This window comes from Bos grunniens, chromosome 2 (genome assembly GCF_055505025.1).
Source record: "Bos grunniens cultivar Pamir isolate PY7600 chromosome 2, Bosgru_T2T1.0, whole genome shotgun sequence".
In the NCBI taxonomy this organism is placed as follows: Eukaryota; Metazoa; Chordata; class Mammalia; order Artiodactyla; family Bovidae; genus Bos; species Bos grunniens.
The window spans coordinates 39,342,618-39,364,706 of record NC_141166.1 but is presented as its reverse complement, the minus strand read 5'-3'; the positions used below and the strand labels follow the sequence as shown (position 1 = coordinate 39,364,706).

General features: G+C 37.7%; 1 protein-coding gene across 49 annotated transcripts in view; it reads left to right on the top strand.

The window, feature by feature from the left end:
• Positions 1–22,089, top strand: part of MAP2 (microtubule associated protein 2) — a 298,362-nt gene that overhangs the window by 182,853 nt on the left and 93,420 nt on the right. For all 49 annotated transcript variants that reach the window (XM_086342582.1, XM_086342896.1, XM_086342878.1 and 46 more), the window contains one exon: positions 13,340–13,416. The gene's annotated coding sequence lies outside the window, so the exon portion shown is untranslated. The remainder of the gene's footprint in view (positions 1–13,339; positions 13,417–22,089) is intronic.

Below are 22,089 nucleotides of genomic sequence, written 5' to 3'. Positions count from 1 at the left end.
TACAATAGAGGTCCTGCTGGCTCCAAAGCCTTTGTTTTCACTCTGTCAAGCAACCTCTTGTTGTAACTGCTGTATTAGTGACCCACCTCAAGAATTATCCAGAAAAGAAGAAAATGAGTGGAGTTATGTATGAATCTTACAGTCCCAGTTAACATCCACTGAAATCCATGGTCATCAACAATTAAGAGTTGTGATGAACAGCAGGTAACACATGAGCTTCTTTTGCTAAGTACAGCTGTCTGACACATTTCTAAAAGAAGCTTCCAGAGGTAACACTTTATAGATAGGAATAGTGTGAATATAAGAAAATTGCTTCCTGTTGTTACAATTTAACAAGCAGAGAATATAAAGGAAAAACCAAGAGTTACATTATGCAAAATGACACTAAAATCTACCAGTATGTTGTTCAGTTGCTAGGTCATATCCAACTCTTTGGACCAAGGGACCCAGCATGCCAGGTTTCCCTGTCCTCCCCTGTCTGTGGGAGTTTGCTCAGATTCATGTCCACTGAGTTGGTGATGCCATCCAGCCATCTCATCCTCTGCCACCCCCTTCTCCTTTTGCCTGCATTCTATCCCAGCATCAGGGTCTTTTCCAGTGAGTTGGCTCTTCACATCAGGTGGCTAAGTCACCATCTAACAAAAAAAAAAAAGTTCATTGTAACCCAGTAAAGGTGCTGGAAGACATGTCTGTGGGGCTTCTTTAAAACATGAGCTTTTAGCCATCTGTGTGTGGTACATATACACAATGGAGTATTACTCAGCCATTAAAAAGAATTCATTTGAATCAGTTCTAATGAGGTGGATGAAACTGGAGCCTATTATACAGAGTGAAGTAAGCCAGAAAGAAAAACACCAATACAGTATACTAACGCATATATATGGAATTTAGAAAGATGCTAACAATAAACCTGTGTACGAGACAGCAAAAGAGACACTGATGTATAGAACAGTCTTATGGACTCTGTTGCAGAGGGTGAGGGTGGGAAGATTTGGGAGAATGGCATTGAAACATGTATAATATCATGTATGAAACGAGTTGCCAGTCCAGGTTCGATGTACCATACTGGATGCTTGAGGCTGGTGCACTGGGACGACCCAGAGGGATGGTATGGGGAGGGAGGAGGGAGGAGGGCTCAGGATGGGGAACACATGTATACCTGTGGTGGATTCATTTTGATATTTGGCAAAACTAATACAATTTGTAAAGTTTAAAAATAAAATAAAATTAAAACAAAACAAAACAAAAAAACACATGAGCTTTTACCAGGTTTTTGCCTAAGGTTGATCAATCTGTGATATGTATATGATATCACTTGAATTATGCTTTGTTTCATTCAACACCTTCATTGGACACTAATAATGAAATTACTCAAATATTAAAAATCTTGACAATCATTTATTTTATAAGCTTTTATTTGAGAAGAGTCCAGATCTCTTTGCTAATAAATATAATTTAATCAACTCTTGAAATTTGGAGAATGACAAAAACCAAAATTTCTAATTATTATTCTACTGCCAATTTTTGAAATGTTTGCATTGCTGTTATGAAATCATCAGATTAAGAAATTTAATTTGACTCTTAAGGAAGCTTTCTTATAATGACATGATTTATTTGAAGATAACTTCACAGATTATTTCTTTGGGGGAAAGAATTTTAATTATTTAAGATAAATGACTGTTGGTTTGGATAATGTTCAAAACTAATTCTCTGGTAAACTGGAAACCAGAAATTTCCCCTGGGGCTGATAGACTGGGCTTATCACCCGTCATATAATGATATAAATACTGTTCCTTTTGGTCCCATGGGAAACTTGGCTCTTCAGTAGCCATCTATAGAAAATACTAGTTAAATTAATGAGAGAACTATTCAATACACATTTATATTTACACTGGAACTTTATTTTTTTTTAATTTAATTTTATTTTTTAACTTTACAATATTGTATTGGAGGAGGGAAGAGGGTTCAGGATGGGGAACACATGTATACCTGTGGTGGATTCATTTCAATATATGGCAAAACCAATACACTGGAACTTTAGAAAACGCTAGGTTCAGATTTCCTTGGAGAAGGCAATGGCAACCCACTCCAGTACTCCTGCCTGGAAAATCCCATGGGCGGAGGAGCCTGGTGGGCTGCCGTCCATGGGGTCACTAAGAGTCAGACTCGACTGAGCGACTTCACTCTCACTTTTCACTTTCCTGCATTGGAGAAGGAAATGGCAACCCACTCCAGTGATCTTGCCTGGAGAATCCCAGGGACAGGGGAGCCTCATGGGCTGACGTCTATGGGGTCACACAGAGTCGGACACGACTGAAGTGACTTAGCAGTAGCAGTAGCAGTAGGTGATGCTACAGTCAGTAGAATGTTCAAGAACATGGTGAGAAATGAAAGATCTTTTGTGATGAATGCCTTCTTTAAGGCATTAAAACATCATTTCCAAGTTTCCAAGGGAATCTTTTTTTAATTAATTTTTTATTGGAGTTTAGTTTCTTTACAACGTTTCTGTTGTACAGAAAAATGAATCAGCTGTACATATACATATTTCCCCTCTCTTTTGGACTTCCTTCCCATTCAAGTTATCACAGTGCATTACATAAAGTTGCCTGTACTGTACAGTATATTCTCATTAGTTATCTATATATATTAAATTTCTGTTTACCTGTTTTCTTTTGGCTGTGCGGGGTCTTCGTTGCTGTCTAGTTGTTTCTCTCTGGTTGTGGCACGTTGCCTTATTGTGGTGGCCTCTGTTGTTATAGAGCATGGGCTCTAGAGCTCGCTGGCTTCGGTAGTCATGGTACACAGCTTAGTTGCCCTGCAGCACGTGGGATCTTTGTGGACCAGGGATGAAGTGGTGTCCCCTGCATAAAGAGGCAGATTCCTAACCACTGGGCCACCAGAGAAGTCCAGTTATGTATTTTATACAGAGTATCAATAGTGTGGGAGTGAAAGTCACTCAGTCGTGTCTGACTCTTTGTGACCCCATGGACTATACAGTCCATGGAATTCTTCAAGCCAGAATACTAGAGTGGGTAGCCTTTCCCTTCTCCAGGGGATCTTCCCAACCCAGGTGTCACAGCCATGTCTCCCACATTGCAGGCAGATCCTTTACCAGCTGAGCCACCAGGGAAGCCCACGTCAATAGTGTATATGTGTCAATCCCAAATCCTCCCAAGTCCTCCCCCCACCCCAATTTCCCCCTTGGTATAGGACAGTGAAGCTTGTATTAATAACCTCCTTCTAACACTTATGAAGTTCCTTATTTTTTGTTCTTGCAATGGAAACATATGTGTTTTCTTACAAACAATTTAATAGAAATCTGTATTTCAGATTTTGTTTGTTGTTGTTTAGTTGCCAAGTCATGTCCAACTCTTTGAGACCCTGTGGACCTGCCGAGCTCCTCTGTCTATAGGATTTCCCAGGCAAGAATACTGGAGTGGATTGCCATTTTCTTCTCCAGGATTTCAGAGTTTAGTGTTATTTTAAAGTTATATATGGATCTAATGAGTCTTCACTCCTTCCTGTCTGTGCTCTACTGTAATAGCTATCAGTGAATTTCTGGAGGCTATTGGTAAGAGTACCTTCCAGTAGATCAGGATCTAATCCCCCTCTGTGGTCACTAGGAGATAGCCAAAGAACCAGGGAGAGTAGTTGAAGAGCTCGGAACAGACTTACTGTGTGTGGGAAAAGTAGCGAGTTCATGCTGACCATATAGAGCATCCAAACTGTGAGACAAAGAGGAGATCAAACATGGCTTCCACTCTCTCTTTTAACTGTTTTCACTCTTTTGTTTTTCCTTAAAGTTTTCTTTTAGCTGAATGACTTTTAGCTTGACATTACATTGAAACTAGGATGGATGTAAGATGGGAAAAATAAAATCATCAACAGATTAACTGAACAAAACAAAACCACTATCCTGTAGGATCTGCACTCCGTCACTAAGAAGGTACTTCTAAAAGCCCTTAAAGTCAAGACTTGGCTAAAGATGATATAACGCCCATCCCTAGGTACAGGGGGCACTCACAGGACAGGCTGCTGGACTTCACTGTTTTAGGAAGACCCCTGGAGATGGGTTGGTCAGTTGGCATGTGGGGAGAGTAGTGTGGCACACAGAGTTAGCCCGCCCTAAGCCTCCCAAGATTTTTGTACTGTAATTATGGGAAGCCACATTTTTAAAAGATAATACATTAAAAAAACTGTTTCATATTGGAGTATGGTTGAGTAACAACGTTGTGTTGGTTTCATATGTACAGCAAAGTGATCCAGGTATACATTTTTAAAGCTGCAATAATTTTGTTTAAAAATGGTTGCATGTTCACTGGCCTACAGCAGTTTAAAAAACATTCTCAGAGTGTGAGGGTAAAACCCTACCTCTGAAGCAAACTTTTGTGTCTGCAAATACCAAAGGTGGCTGATGTGATCCTGGGGAGCTCAGGGGAACCCAAACAAGGCATTGGCAACCTTCACTTTTCCTTCGAAACAACTGTAATTAGAGCAGCTGGAATATTTGCCATCTCATTGGTTTATTTGCTTTTCTTTTAAAGGTTAGACTTTAGTCTTATTTTTATGTTTTTTTTTTTATAAATCAATCTCGCATGCCTTGATTATAGATGTCAAGTGGCTACTGGGAGCTTTAGCACGCAGTGCTCGGTTCCCCTGACATCTGGCTCCAGCCCTGCTGTCCCTGTCTCTCTGTGCCCCTCCTCCTGTGTTGATTTCTGCCCTTCTCCTCCCTCCATTCCAACTGCCCTTAAGCCCTGTGGTGTCTATGTATTTACTTAAATCTTAGCCTCTTAAATAAAGCATAATAATAGCATACTCTTCTGAAAAGAGCAGAAAAGAGGGAGTTACATGGCCACTGACAGAATAATAGAAGAGGTGGAGAAAACATTTTAAAGGACTCCCCAGCAGAGGATCCGTTTCCTCCTTTGCCTCCTATTTATAGGAAGGCAGCCTCCCGCCTCCTTTCTTTGTTACTAGTAGCTCTAGGCCAAGTCTTCCCCTTTTGGTGACATCTTAATGCTCTGTCCTTGTGTGTTTTAGTATTTCTAAGATTACTGTTGGGATATGTCTTGGATACACAAACACTGTTGTAGAATTTCCAAAACACCCAGGAATGCTAATATAATGGGTTCAGGTGAATTTCAGGACTAGCTTTTATTTTGATATATTTTCTCAGCAAATAAGTCATATTCTCACTTCATTAAGAAATCTTGGCTTTTTCAAATGGGTCATTACCGGCAATTTCTTTAGTAATAAAATGTTGGCTGCCACTGTTCAGAAAATAACTTGAGAAAAGGAGATATTTCAAATTAGCATTACAGAAGTGGGGAAGGGTGGGTGCTCACTGAGGCGCCACTGTGCTAATTAAATTCTCATGGGTTGCCTCTTGAACAATATGCAGCAGAAGATGAAGAACCTGAACCAGCTGGAGATCACTGTTAATTGTAAACTCCACCCCAAGACGCCAGTCAGTTAATGAAATCCCTCTGTTTTCAGAGCTTTTAGCTCTTTGGGCAAAAAGTAGATTTGCCAGAATTTCATTTTTCCGGTCAGATGACTGGAGAATAGCGTGTATTTTCTCTCTCTGGTGGAGCCTCTTTTAGAAAAGAGACATTTAGCAATGTATGTCTTTTCTAATGATCCAGCAGTCAAGAATGTCATCCTCAGAGAGTACGGGAGCTCAAGCAGTGAACATCATCGGTTGACCGAATTCTTATTTCTTTAGGCCACAGCTGGAATTTGAGTGCTCACAGTGACCCCCAAAAATAGCCTGGTGCTCTGTCACCCGGTTCAGCCAAATGCTTTCCTAGTGTGCTGCTGTAGGTTGACAGTTTGCTCCCAGCAGGTGAAATCGGGGCTGTTAGTGAATGAGATGCTTTCTTTATCGAGCACAATATTTCCCAAAGACATCCTGTGTCCTAAGAACTTACAAAAGGAATTTGGCAGCCAAGCGAAAAAGAGAAGAGTTGAAGCTAAGAAATTTCACATCAGCATGAACTTTGTACAAGCGAATAGGTAATATCTTCACACGTGTATGTGTGCTAAGTGATGAAGAAATAGTATCTGAAGGCTGACATTGACACATCACAGCTGTCAGTGCTCTTTTCTACAGATGATTTTATTTAATTCTTGCAGTAACTCTGTAAAAGAAATTGCATGGATAATCTCCATTTTACTGATGATAATACTGAGGATTCAGAAAGTCAAAAGGTCTGCCCAGTAGTCTGCAGCCAGTAGGTCATAGGTCAAGGTTGTAACACAGCTTCCATGTCCAAAATATGTGTTATTTTTATTTCAAAGATCTGATTTAACCAAGTTCTCATCAGAATGCTTAGGGAGATAAACTATTATCATCACTGCTATCATTTTTTTGTTTATTCATTCATTCAACATTTACTAATCACCCATTTTCAAATCGGGAAAACAGTAAGCCAGGTAGAAAGGACTTTCCATTGCTTAGAACAGAGAAATTCATATACACAAAATTAAAGTATTTAATTTTTTGGAGTACATACCTCAATTTTTCATCTTCGGATGAATATTTATTAAGTACTTGCTTCTAGACAGGAAGTATAGTAGTACAGAAGAGAATATATGCAAAAGAAAATGGCCCCTGCCCACCTAGAGCTTACAGAGTAGTTGGGGTGGGATGGGGAGGATTTTAAACAAATAAATAGTACACAGTGCTGTTGATAGGCTAAGGAAATAGAAGTGGAAATTGCTAATACCTCTTGAGACAGTTTGATAATATGACAGCCTTACTTGAAGTGCTTTGTATGTTCTTATATGGCTTAATATTTTTTGTCCTTCAGTTGCACTTGTTTTGATTTTTTAAAATATTCTGGGAAGAAAAAGAATCCATATATTTGATAGGAACCAATGACTTCTAGAACAATAGTGGCTCAGTGGCCTGGTGACTCAGTGGTAAAGAATCAACCTGAAATGCAGATGAGGGTTCAATCCCTGGGTCGGAAAGATCCCCAAGAGAAGAACGTGGCAATCACTCCGGTATTCTTGCCTGGGAAATCCCATGAACAGAAGAGCCTGGTGGTCTACAGACCATGAGATTGCAAAAGAGCAGGACATGATTTAGCAACTAAACAACTTCTAGTATTGAAACAAAGCAGAGAAAAGGGCGGCATGTGAATTTGTTTCCATTTCAATAAGCTGCAATTAACAACAGAAGGTGTGCATGCAGGCTAAGTTGCTTCAGTCATGTCCAACTCTGTGCAACCCTATAGACTGTAGCCACTACGCTCACTGTCCATGGGATTCTCCAGGCAAGAATACTGTAGTGGGTTGTCATGCCCTCCTCCAGGGGATCTTCCCAACCCAGGGATCAAACTCAAGTCTCTTATGTCTCCTGCATTGGGAGGCAGGTTCTTTACCACTAGTGACCCCTGGGATAATTCATATGAATGCCAAATAAAAACAAGAACCAGGAACCAGTGGACAGAGACAATCTTGGAGGTGACTAGGGAGTGTTCTTAGAGAAGAGAGCTTCAGTTCAACAAGACGTTGCCAGACATAAAGGAAATACGGAAAGCGGGAGAGGGAGAGACAAGGAGGCAAGAAGAGGACTTCACAGAAAAAAGATATGAAGCTTGAATGAAAAGGGCACTTATTAGGTCTACAGAGTAACTAGTCTAAGATGTGAGGGCTTGTGGTGGTAGAAAATCGGAGATAAACTTGATAAAGTACAGTCACAGTATGCAAGTCCTTGCAGCCAGGCCAAGAAACTTAGATTTTGTCACATTGACAGAAGAATTTTGAACCTGAGAGGGAAATCATGAAGTGGCATCTGGCATAGTAAGTTTCATGGCAGCTTTGTTTCCTGTTTCTGTCCCGAGACCCTTCTCTTTACACCACAGGAACCCGTGCATCTGCATTAACTTAATCGAACATTTTTAAAATGGTTGATGTTTGTATAAAATTAGAAACAAACAGATGGCTTTCTGTCAAGCAGAGAAGCATTATTCAGATATATTCTGATTTCTGAGCAGAAAACAATAGTGAAGCACATCACGAAATGAAAACACTGATGTGGGTAGCCTCTTGATGCTATATAGGTTCTCTATATTCAGGGTCAATTCATATTAAGAAAACATTTTAAAAGATGAATATGTATATAACAAAATATATCCAATCAGAGTCAGCATTTGTTACTTTAGCAAAATAAGTTTTGAGCTGGTATCACTGAGCGTTATTTCTTGTCAACCCTTTTCAACAAGGAAGGAATCTAAAGATGGCCCTAAAATAGCCACCATGCCTTTTTCACTCTTGTGATGGAGAATTGTACTGCTCACCCAATCTCCATCTAACTTTCATGTTTCTCAACCCCTTGCATTTAGCCAGAGCCCATGTGGTTGGTTTAGTCGGGAGGCTGTGAGAGGCAGTGATGAGTGTCATTTCCTTGTTGAAGCACTGAGGGGCCAGTGCACAACCTTCTAGATGTCTTCCTCTCCTGGTGCAGTAATCTCAGATGCCACAAGTTAGTTGAGCCACAAGAAGAATATACAGTTTGCTGGGTCATCACCATGGAGTGAGGTGGCCTGGAGAGTTACTCTGCTTACATCAGGATTTGCATGAATAGTTTATAAACCTTCATTCTCTAAAGACTCAGTGACTTAAACCTGACTTTTCTGACTAATCCAATCCTTTATCCTTCACCTATTTGTATCCTCTTTTTACTGCTCTGAACTATGTTGAGAGTCTTTGGACAAAACTGGCTAATTTCTATTAAGTCATCTTAATGCAGTCTGCTAGTCCTTGGAAATAGCCTGAAATAGCAGGTCTGGGGATTAAAAGGGAGAATTCTGTCTATCTTACCTGGATTCTCTCGTCAATTGGAGACTGTATGTTTTGAATAGGACTTATGTTAACTGTCCTTAGTTCTTTCAAGTGTACATTTTTAAGCATATTTCCTTTGCAAGAAACATAATGTTCTCCTAAAAGAACTTTGGCAGAAAAAGAAGATCCTTTCTCCGATCCGTTCAACTAGCAGTGAGTTTGGTTCACTGTGACTTTCAGTTACTCGTGGATAATCAGTGATAATGAACTGCTTCTAAACCTTTAGGGGATAGAAATGGTTGAGTAGCATGTTGAACTAAATGGTTTATGTTGGTAGCTACTCTCCATTTAAAGACTGCTGGGTTGTGGATATTTTCCCAGCGGTATTGGCCACTTAGTTGAAATCTTGTTATCCTGCACAAGTGCACTGAATTACATGAACTGTTCAAAATCTCAAAGCATATTGATAGAGGTAGAGAATGATGTTAATGTTAGTTTATTTGAGAGCTAACACTAGCTGATGAGGTTAAGCTTAGCCTGCAGAAACGCTTTTCAGGATTCCAGCAATCTCAAGCACCTCAGTGTTTAGGTTATCTGACAAAAGTCTGTCAAAACATGCAAAATAACCAAATGAAACTTAATGCTAGAATGTATTTCAAAGGTTAATGAAAAGTATACTCTGGTCTAGCAATCCAGGAAAGGTTTCATCATTATTTTATTGCTGAATGAAACGTGGGTTCTTGTATCATTGGGAAAAGCACACCTTGGCAATATTTTCTCCATGAGATTCTGAAAGTCTACATCAATTTATCATTCTAATTTGAACCCTATACATGTCACATACCTTGCATATAAATATACCACACTAAATATGTATTATATGCAGCCTAAGTGCACTATCTGCACATCCTATTTATCTGGATAACCCACCTGATAAAAGCTGAATTGTTTATAGCTGAACAAGTGTTTGTCTTGGGTTCCTCCTTCAATGATACACTCGTCTTACTTTGTGAAGCCAGTGCACATCCTGTTCTCTATCACATGACTTTGTCAGGTGTCAGTCATGATTCTCAACAGTGTTCAAATCCAGTTCTAAGCGGTTCTGGAAAGTGGCATAAGCAAACCTGATACAATCAGTGGAGCAACTGAGTAAATTTCAGTTTGTTCAAGAAGCTGAATATATTGAATAATAGATGTGCTAAGTAGTTTAAGTAAATTGCAGTTTTCCATAGATGAAATACCACTTTTCAGAGAAACCACAAAGCCTCTATGGTTGAACTTGTCCTTAACCAGAGTCGAAGACCTGAAACCAACTCTTGGGGTCTATCAAGTCTGAAAGGCTTGGCTACTTTCTAGCTGTATTATGCTGGGAAGGACATTTAAGCTCTCTGGGCCTCAGTTTTCTCATCTGTAAAATGAGGAGAATAAGAGTTGCCTACTTAAAGGGTGATGGAGAGGAATAAGTGAATTAATGTATATGAAGTGCTTGGAACATTGAATGTCTGGCAGATTAATAAATGCCATATAAGCATTTGCTAGGATTATTTTAGGGATGTTTCAGCCACTGTAGAAAATACTTAAACTATGGAAAATAATATTCTTAACAAAACTGTGCTAATTTAAACCTTTTGATATGGAATAAAAATGATCACCTCTAATTGCACTGTGTTAATTTAAAATAGCTGTTCAAGTTTATATGCCTTATGGAATAGGCCATAAGTTGCTTTTTAAAAATAATTCCCAAATGGCATTTATCTTTTCTCATAAAATAAAGCCTAGAAAAAAGATAGTCATTTTAATTTTCTAATAAACCAAAGAACTCCACAAAAATATGGATGATGGGTAAATGGGGCATTATTTTTATGATGAATGAATACTGGGTACGTTCAGCTTTCCAATAATCATCTCATGCTGAGGCCAATAATTCTCCAATTCCTGTGGAGTGAAATTAGCTTTTAAGTGTTTAAGGCTGGAATTTCTCTCATTCATATATAACTATTGAGTTAATCTTTGGAAAAAAACCTTTAAAAGCCAAGAGATTGTTTTTCAATATTGTTTTTAGTGTTACTCAAATGACAAACATGTCCCTTGATAACAGATGTAAGCAAATATTTTCTCTGGAGGGCCATATAGTAATATTTAGGATGATATATAAATATACGAAGGACCACACAGTCTGTCACAACTGCTGTGCTCTGGCAGTGGAGCGTGAATGCACCCATAGACAACAATGAAATGAATGGACATGGCTGTGTGCCCAAGACACTATATTAGGAAAAACAGGCAGCATCAGGATGGATCTGGTCTGTGGACCATAGTTAGTTGACCTCTGTTCTATAGAATTCCTATTTTTAATAGGCTAAAATATACATGCACACATATATAATTGTGTACTTGCACACGTATACATGTGTGCATGTTGATTTGAGAATCATAAAGATGAAATGAAAAAAAAATATGCACACTGAAGAATTTAAGGAAGGGCTTCCCTGGGGGTCCAGTGGTTGAGAGTCTGTCTGGTCGGGGAACTAGGATCCTGCATGCTGTAGAACGGCATGTTCTACATGCTGAAGGCCTGTGCACTTCAGCTGGGGAGCCTGCCAACCACTAGAGAGTCCATGCACCACAATGAAAGAGCCCACATGCCTTAGCTAAGACCATACGCAGGCAAATAAATTGTTTTTTTAAGTTTAAAAAAAGAATGGAAGGAAAAGAAGGAATTTAAAGAAGAAATAAAGGATGATACTTTATTTAGTATTCATTGATTAATTATGCAAAGACTCTTTCTGAACACGGTCCAGAGGTAGTTTACCGTTTTTATTTTGTTCTGAAATCAACCTATGAGGTTTCATTTGCTTTTGATCAAAACTGCCCTTTAAAATTCTTTAGTCTTGTTATTGTGTATAGAACTCTATGTAATAGAGTCTTGTTGTGTATAGAACTATATAGTAACATATATATATATATTCCAAATTTGAGAATCACTGAGCAAGACTGAAAAAAAAGGATAGCTGTGTACAGAGTTCTGGGTGGTTGAATATTTTTTTCCTAAAATATCTATCAAGTTATTTGAGGGAATGGAGAATTCTACTATATTTCTTCTTGCCTGCAGAAGTTTCTTCATTTTTAAAATGTTAAGCCTTTCTGTCTTTAATGTGCATTAATAGATTTGTTTTCTACTGTACATTGTATGTGAATTCCTGCAGGTTAAGTGACTTGTATATGTAAAAGCACTTCATACAGGTCCTTACCTGGTCAATGTTTCTCACTTTTGCATCAGACCCCTGTCTGTTTATGTCCATAAACACATTTTTCTTTGAGGAATCATAGAGAAGAACTGAACGCCCTGTTCTATGTCTTTCCAAGTTTGCCCTTTCTTCTGGGTCTTTAAGAAGAGTTAATAGTTATCTGAGGGTTCCTTACTATTAGAGCAGCATATTCCTAGAGAATGTGATGGGGTCTGTTTTACCAGGTGTGAAATCACATAAGCCTTGGTGAAGACACACAGAGATGCGTAGCTTTAATCACCTATTTTAAAATAGGTTTTCGTTTAGTCAGTAAGTTGTGTCCAACTCTTTGTGACCCCATGGACTGCAGCACACCAGAATTCCCTGTCCTTTGCTATCTCCCAGACTTTGTTCAAACTCATGTCCATTGAGTTGGTGATGCTATCCATTTATCTCATCCTCTTCATCCCCTTCTCCTGCCCTCAATTTTTCCCAACATCAGGGTCTTTTGCAATGAGCCGGCTCTTCACTCAGGTGGCCAAAGTTTTGGAACTTCACCTTCAGCATCAGTCCTTCCAGTGCATATTCAGGGTTGATTTCCTTCAGAATTGCTTGGTTTGATCTTTTTGCTGTCCAAGGGTCTCTCAGGAGTCTTCTCCAGCACTACAATTCAATTGTAAGAGCACAACTTAAAAATGGGTCTCGGTTCTGCCCCTTGCATTTAGTGGAATTCTAAGCAGAACTACTAATCCAGAATGACTTTTAGTATCCTGAAAGTCAAAATAAGTTTAGTACTCTAGAAAGGAAATGTAATTAGTTGATTAAAAAAAAAATTCCCTTCCAGCCTGGCTATAGAGAATCTATGCAGACTGGGCTAAAGGCCCAGTCCTTTAAGGCTTACTGGACATAATTAACAGTTTACCAGGATGAATATATTCTCTTGGGAGAGATTACAATTGCCTGTTATTTATTAGCTGAAAACAATTTAAACAATTTAAAATATTATTTATTATAATAAAATTTAATTATATTAAAATATTTAAAATATTATTCACTGGAGTGAAGCTAAAAAGTAAAAAAAAAGTCTGCAACAGTTAGCATTTTTACTTCTCTATTCGAAACACTCAGAAAAGGACCTTGCTCTTTGTAAATGCTCAGTGTATAACTATTAAGAACCATCATGAAATTCATCTCATAGTCTCATATTTACACAATATAAGAGTAAAGCCATGAGTTGAATTTGATATTGACCTACATAATATAATTGTAACACGTGGATCAGAGATTAAATTATCAATTTCATTTTTTTTTTTTTACAGAAAGAAACCAGAACATATTATCAACCTTTGAGAACACAATATAACGAACTTTACCATTTTACCACTTCTTTGAACAGGTAAGACCCTAGCCTCTCTAAAGTAAAAGAGTTACACATAATTGTGAAAAATAACCACTTATTAACTGTATTTTTTTTTAAAATCTTTATTAAATAAATTTTAGTTCATTTTAATAAGGGAAAATATACATGCCTTTTATAGCTAATAGATTTAGATTATTAAAATGACCTTTTGTAATGTTTTGAATGCTTTCATAGTAAAAGAACAAAAAAATATTTCTCTGAAATGAAGACTGAATTCAGCCTGTCTCTCCTGCTATGGTTAACAGAACCAATAGTGTTTTCTCAACGCTTACTATGTGCCAGGTGTGGTCCTATGTGACTTAGCCCATATTAACTAAATCTATAACAGCCCTGTGAGTAGCTATAAGGATGCTCACTTTGTAGATTGGGACATGAGGCAGAGAGAAAGGAGGCAGGTAGTTGGAGAGATTCACTCAAGGTTGTATACTTGGGTCTGGGAGCAAGTCACTGGGAAAAGTATCAGCCCAGCCATTATTGTGAGGCTGGTTGTGATAGAAATGTCTAGTCATCAGATTCTCCTTTGTTTTGAGTTGGTTCTATCTGAATTTAAGGAAGAAAAATTACAATGCGTTTACCAAAAAGTCACGACAGACAAAATTTATTTGATGTTTGTACTTGTTACTTTACAATTGTTGTGTAAGTAAATGAAGGAACGTATATATTTTAGCTCTGTGCACAAGCAGAAAGAATATTTTGTTTGATTTCATATCTTTCTTTAGACTCAATTCCTATGATAAAAGCAGAATAATATTACTGAATAAATAAAGATGAATGATTTCTTGTTATAGGAGATGAAAAATGCATTTTTATTAAATTTCTTGCTGTTGGAACTACTGAATATACAATCTTAAATTGGCCATAGCAATATGAATTTTACTGCTTTCATTATTTCTTTATTATTTTATTTTTAATCAAAAAAATCTACAAAAATTTCAGAGTGAAATATAGGAAATATTGGGGCTTCCCAGGTGGCGCAGGGATAAAGACTCTGCCTGCCAATGCAGGAGGCACAAAGAGACATGAGTTCAATCCTTGTGTAGGAAAAGATTGCCTGGAGAAGGAAGGGGCAACCCGATCCCGTATTCTTGCCTGAAGAATCCCATAGACAGAAGAATCTGGTGGGTTATAGTCTGTGGAGTCACAAAAGAGCCAGACATGACTGTGTGGCTGAGCACAAACACACACACACCAGGAACTATTATGACAAATACCCAAGTATCAGCCCCATGAATTTGAAAACATGCTAGCATTCAGCTTTGTTGAAATCTTTTCTAAAGAAATAAACTTTTCCTTTCTTCCTAAAATGTGTCACAACCCTGAAGATGATATAGCCTTCCTGTGTTTAATGACTTCCTAACTTTAATGACATGTGTATGAGATAATACTCCATAGGATCATTTACATTTTGACAGTTTACATAAATGGTGTCATACTGCAGATATTATTTGTACCTTGCCTTTACCCAGCACTGTATTTAGAGATTCATCCATGTTAATACATGAGGATCTCTGATTGACTCATTCTGTCACAAGGTTGACTCATTTGAATGTTTTAGTCATCTGGTGCTCAGTATTGTTATTTATTTCTAAATAACTTTCAGCATTTGGAAGATTTAATGCTAAAATGGCTTAAGTGTGGCTTTCAAAGCATCTCTTGAATTTTATAAGAGATCCAAATATCTTAATATGTGATATCATGCCAATTCTGTTTCTGTTTTATTTTTTTCCTATTAGAAAAACTTTTGGTTATGGGCTTCTTTTTTTTTTTGGCTCTGAGTAGCTTGCTCAGTAATGGTATTCATATTTTTTACTGCTTTTGCCATAATGCAATAATTGCAATCTGTTTTATTTCTCCATGGATGAAATACTGACTATTCCCAAATACAATATTTGGTAATATTTACAAGGGTAAATGTTACCTTTGAAATGTAAAAGATGCATAAAAGAATAAACACTCCTGTTTGGCCTATATTAATTGTTCATATTCCCTTCAATAATCATGAGAGAAACTTTTAAAAAAGGATTTTTTTTCTTATTTTTCTCCATCACTACATTTAATTTTATAGTTCATTTAAGGTAAAAGAAATATCAATATATATACCAGTAAGATTTATAGACATTGAATATTTTATAATTTTTTAATTTTCTTTTTAAATTTATTTTTGATTGGAAGATAATTGCTTTACACTGTTGTGTTAGTTTCTGCTGAACAGCACTGTAAATCAACCATCCCCTCCCTTTTGAATCCCTCTCCAACCCCGACCCCATCCCACCCTTCTAGGTAGTCACAGAGTACTGGATTGAGCTCCCTGTGTTATATAGCAACTTCCCATTATCTATCTGCTTTACATATGGTAATATATATGTTTCAATGCAACTCTCTCAATTCATCCCACCCTCTTATTCCCCCACTGTGTCAAGTAAACAACTCAATCAAAAAATGGGCAGAATACCTACACATTCTCCAAGGACATATAGATGACCAACAAACACATGAAACGATGCTCAACATCACCAATTATTAGAGAATCGCAAATCAAAACTACAATGAGGTATCACCTCACACTGGTCAGAATGACCATCATCAAAAGAATCTACGAACAATAAATGCTGGAGAGGGTGTGGAGAAAAGAGAGCCCACTTGCACTGTTCTGTTTCCTGAAGGGAATAAATTACTGCTCTGAGGGTTGGGAGAGAAAGAAGAGATAAACTAACCTTTGCTGGGCAAATATAAATACATGTAAGATTTGCTGTACAGCTTGGAGGTAACGAGTGCAATGCAATTTTGCAGATGGGAAATTGAGGCCCATATATTTCGGGAAACTTACTAAGATCATATAGTGGTTGCATAGCCTAGATTCAAATTCATCTGTCTCAGACTTCAAAGCTAAGCTGCCTACCAGAAAAAGAATGCGGGAAACATAACCTGTTTGATGAGTAAATAGCAGTTTCATTTATTCCACCAATGATATTAGGATAGTTTTTTGAACGTTGAGGGGACTGATGTGAGAAAAGTAAGGAAGGCACCATATCTGCCCAGAGAGAAAAACAGGATATTGATAATCACCTTCAGTGATCCCATAAAGGTGACTATTAGATATCTCTCTTTTGCTATGCTATCTTAACACTGTATAGGATAACAGGAGTGAAAATGCTTTGTAAATGTCAAAATCTTTGTAATTGTGTGCTAATATTACTGATTATTTTGTAAAATTTAGAATTGAATATTTCAAACTTAATACATGTAATTCTTAGTGTAAAGATTGATATATCTCTCTGACATTTAAGTCTTACTACTTCATTTAATATCAGCATCTTTTTGACACAAAAGCCCCATGTAAACATTTAGAGTACAGGCAATGGCAACCCACTCCAGTACTCTCGCCTGGAAAATCCCCTGGACGGAGGGGCCTGGTAGGCTGCAGTCCATGGGGTCGCTAAGAGTCGGACACGACCGAGCGACTTCACTTTCACTTTTCACTTTCCTGCATTGGAGAAGGAAATGGCAACCCTCTCCAGTGTTCTTGCCTTGAGAATCCCAGGGACTGGGGAGCCTGGTGGGCTGCCGTCTCTGGGGTTGCACAGAGTTGGACACGACTGAAGTGACTTAGCAGCAAACAACCCTGACAGTTGCATTATTTCTGGACTCCACTACCTATTAGAGGCATAGTATTTAACCTAATTAAGCCTCATCACAGATGGTAACAGTAACAAGCTCATCTCTGTCCAGAATCTAACCATTTCTCATTGTCTTTACCTGTTTCGTTGGAATCCACTCTCTCTCACCTTAACTAATGCAATAGCCTCCTGTGCTCAATCTTGCTCTTGTATAATCTATTATTCACATAGTCTGATCTTTTATGAATCAATTGATTTGACTGTCTTGTTCAAAATTCACCATTGGCTGTGTTTAATAGTCAGAAGAAAACCCACACTCCTACTATGGCCAACAAGGTGCTGTATCAGCTGACATCTTCTACCTCCCTGACGTCATCGCCATATCCTCTCTATGTAATGTAATGTGATATTCTGACGTTGTGATATTCTGGGCTGTCTCTGGACTGGTGTCTCTGTCTTGGTGGACCCTCACTTTCTGAAGGACTAGAGAGGTATGCAAGGGTTACTTTGGAATACACACATTATCTTTTATGAATACAATGATGGTTGTTGCCCTTTTCAGGATTCTTTCAGTTTGCCCATCACTTCTGGAATGATGAGGAACTTTCCTGCCTCCTTTTAATGCATAATTTTATAGCATTTTGACAATATTGTATCCTACTGATATGTGATCTTGAATTTTAATTTATAGCATCAGAAAAACAGAGACAAATTAGCTAAGTGGAAGTGAGAAAACGATTTTAAAAGTAGAAAATATTTATTTTCGTATTCCATGTCATATTTTGTCTACCTAATAATATTAACATTTGCCACAGCCTGACATTTCTTTGATATTTCTATATCTTCAGAATAGATTTACACCTTTTCCTGAAATGTTGTTGGGTGAATTTTATCCTTTAAGACAATATTCTGTAAAAATAGTCTGATTTTTTTGTTTCATTTTTACAGTATTTCTTAGGAGCAGCACTTGATGAGTATTTACACTGTTGAGAACATTTGGCAAGAGAAAGACAAACAGTAGGACCACAATACCCCAACAGTTAAGGGAAAGTGAAAGAAGACCTGCTATTTTCACCATCCTTTCTGAAAACAAGTACCTTTGACTTGTGCTGACTACGAGTCAAATGTAGTCACAAGCTGAATGCTATCTCATCAGCATTTAGCTCTGGTCCATGGCACTCTGTGCAAGCAATTTTAAAGGCAGATTTAAGCATTCTAAAAGTAAATTGTATTGGTAAGTTAGAATATCAGATGTTCCCTGTATGAAAGCCTTTTCTAATCTCTACTATCAGCTGGCAGTCGTACCCAGACCCCAAACCATTCTGGCTGTAATTGAGTAAGAATCTATTCCAGGGGTGAGGTTTTGAAGAGGGATGTCTCTTGGTTAACTCGAGACAGAAACAGGGAGATTTGCCCACATACTCTGGCACGAGTTAAAATAACAATAACAGTCCTCCTACTCAACAGCCTGAGTCATAAGCACATTCTACTGAGTTCTCTGCAATTCTGAGCAGATTGTTTGGGCTGCAATTCTGTAGGCAGAGGTGGGAACCACCTGCTGCGAAAAGGCTATAGTTCTTGTTCAGAGGATGCTGTTATTAAGTCTGGCCTTTTCACAGTTTGGCCAGATGGAGATAGGAAGAGACAAAATTTTGGTTCTGATGAGCACTTTTTCTAATGCTCAGAATAAAAGTAATGGTCCTTTTAAAACATTTAAAACATTTAGTCCTTTCATTTGGCCATGACTACAAGTTCCTTAATAAGGGAGGCTTACTGTGGGAATTCTTAAAAGATGGTTGCCTTCAGAAAATTCTGTAGACCTATTGCAGTAGCCTTTCTCAGTCAATTGGGGAAGGAGTGAAAGCCAATAAGAAATCTAATTTTTGCTTAAGCAGAAGAGGGAAAATTCTTTTCTGATCACTGAAGTGCTTTATAATGCAAGTGCTGAACACTAACCCCTTCAGCACGGGCCTCCAGTGGGAAAGATTGAGGGCAGGAGGAGAAGAGGGCAACAAAGGGTGAGATGGTTGGGTGGCATCACTGCCTCGATGGGTATGAGTTTGAGCAAACTCTGGGAGATAGTGAAGGACAGAGAAGCCTGGTGTGCTGCAGTCCGTGGGGTCACAAAGAGTCAGAAAACTGAGCAACTGAGCAACAGCAACATTTATCTGAACCTTTGATGAGTTTCCATCTTCCTGACTCTTACATAATCTGGTTTTCCACCATGAAGCTTTTTCATATATATCAGATCATTTCTCTCCCCTTCTTAAAAGTTTTCTATAATATAAAGTTTCAAGCTCAGTAAGACTCTTCAAAACAGGACTCTAAGTAGCCCCTTTTGGACAGCCAACAATCCCTCTCTTTCTTTTCTTCATTCTAACCATAGCAGACTACTTATTGCTTCTTCAGCTTCAATTATTTCTCTTTGTATACCATGTTTGTCTCATATTGCTTATTGCCTTTGTTATTTCTACCTAAATATTCATTTTCCCCTTGATTGACTTATAAAAGCCTGTGTCTTTTCAATTCAAATGTCATTCCTTCTATGAAGCTTTTTTCTCCAGCCTTAAAGGTAGTATTAATTGTGCCTTTTCAGAGAAGAAGCACTTTCATAGCCCTTTAATTGTATCTAGACTACAAAATAATCATCTTGCTGTATAATTATTTTCATCTGTCTTTTTCCTCAGTTCTGTATAATCGTCAAAGGCAAATGTTTGTCTTTGTTATATTTGTGCCTCCAGAACCATGTTATTAGATTTGAAACAAACTAATATTTAATACATTTTTGTTAATAGCTAATAACAACAATAAATTATTAATAAATAATAACTGAAGGAGTGAATAGGTGATATATAAGTGAGGAGTTAAAGAGGTAAAAAACAAATGAGCTATAACTCAAGGTAGGAGATTTACAAAACAGGTTTTATGATTGTGGTTGTTTTTTAATTGTCATTTCTTTTGTGTGTGTGTGTGATTGTTATGGATAGAAAAAAAAAGTATGTTTATAGTCAGAAGGAAGGAAGAAGCTGACACTGTGATTCTGCAAGATAATATTTAAGGAGATGTTGAGGGAGAATGAAGAGGGACTGTGGAGACAGGAAGTAGACCAGATGTACAGTCTTCTGTCTGCTACCATCTCAAGAAGGGCAGTGCTTTCACTTTGTCCTTGGCGAATATCAGACTGTCCTAAGATTCTCTGAAAATAGTTGCAAGTGTTTTCTCCACCTTGGCCACAAGGCAGGCATTAGAATAGGACCAACTTGATGGCTGGGCTCTTTGCTCCATCCATACCAGAAAAAGAGAGGGGCGTGAAGAAGGTAATATAGGCGGAGCAGCAGGAAATATTCTTGCCTCAAGCTGACTCTTCCTTCTCCCATTCCAGCACCCATGACCTGTCCTAGCTGCTGCTGGGATCTGTTGTACAGGCAGCAGATAGAGGATGGTTACTGAAATTTGTTTCTTTTAACCCTGTTACTTCTATTAGTCTCGTCCTTTTTTTTTTCTAATCTCATTATATATTTCTTCCAATTTTTCTCTAAGTACATTAGTCAGGATTGGCTAATTGCTAAAAAAAAAAAAAAAAACTAGTGTCAAAAGTGTGTTACAACTTTATTTATTGTTCATTTAACAGTCCTGGCTGAGTGTTTGAATTTGGAAGATGTCTTTCTTCTTCATAGTCAGCCTGGCATCCAGACTCCTTTTATTTATAGCTTTACTTTGTTATTGTCTCCATTAAGCTGGTAGAAGGGAAAATACCACAGAGGAGCACATGGAAGTGTATATGAGCAAAACCTAGAGATAGACAAATGACGCCTGCTCACATTTCATTGGTTACAGCTGGGTCATGTGGCCACATTTAAGTGCAAGGGAGATTGGTAAATGTAATCCTACTGTGTGCAATCCTAGGGAAAAAGAAAAGAGATTTTGATAAACTGCCAGTAGTCTCCAAAGGAAAATCTGTCTATGGAATTAATATATTTAAACAGTTAGATCAAATATTTCAAGCCCTGGCAAGAATAGATGCTATTTATATGTAGAGATAAAACTATGAATCACAATTTCAGTATCATGTTAAAATAGTAAATGTAAATACATCAGTTTATCAAAATTAATTCTTACATGAGTACACAAATGAGATATTTTAAAAAGCCCTCCTTATAGAAATGAATGTTGTGTCCAAAAGGATAATGACTCAAAAAGCATAGTGCCTGATACTACTATTGGTTTTCTTCAATAGCTGCTTGCTAAAAGTATCAAATGATTAATTTATAGATGTAAGAAGCATCTTTGTAGGACAGGGCTTCCCTTGTGGCTCAGCTGGTAAAGAATCTACCTGCAATGTGGGAGACCTGGGTTCGATCCCTGGGTTGGGAAGATGCCCTAGAGAAAGGAACAGCTACCCACTCCAGCATTCTGGCCTCGAGAATTCCATGGACTGTGAAGTCTATGGGGTCACAAAGAGTTGGACATGACTGAGCGACTTTCACTTCACTTGTAAAACAAAATTAATTGTATTCTGGTAAATTTCTAAAATGCATTATAAAAAGACATGAATTAAGATAGTCAAATAAAAACTCATTTTGAACTGAAGAAAAGGTGTCCTTTTCAAGAAAAAATAAGTAAAGGTATAATATTGAGGAATATTTCCACTTTTGCAAAAATTTTTAAAGAGTTTTGATATTTGAATGAACTTACAAGTAGTATAGGCCCCATATTATGTTTTTCACTTGTTTTATCAGTACTGTTTATTTGGAGAGTAGTAAATATTGTCATTTATATGGAGGGTAGTCATGCATCTGATTATTTTATGGGACTGGAATATGGTGTCATAGTATTGTATAAAAATCATTCAGTTTTGTAGAATATTTAGCTAATATTTAGCTCATTATCTGCTAATAATTCTATCACAAAGTTTCAGGTTCCTGTGACTGTGGAACACTTGTGTTTTCATGTACATACTGCGTTGTAGTAAGTGTATGATCGCTGATTTCCTTGAAGGTTAAAACTCCTTTTCGCTTTGAGAATTGGTAGC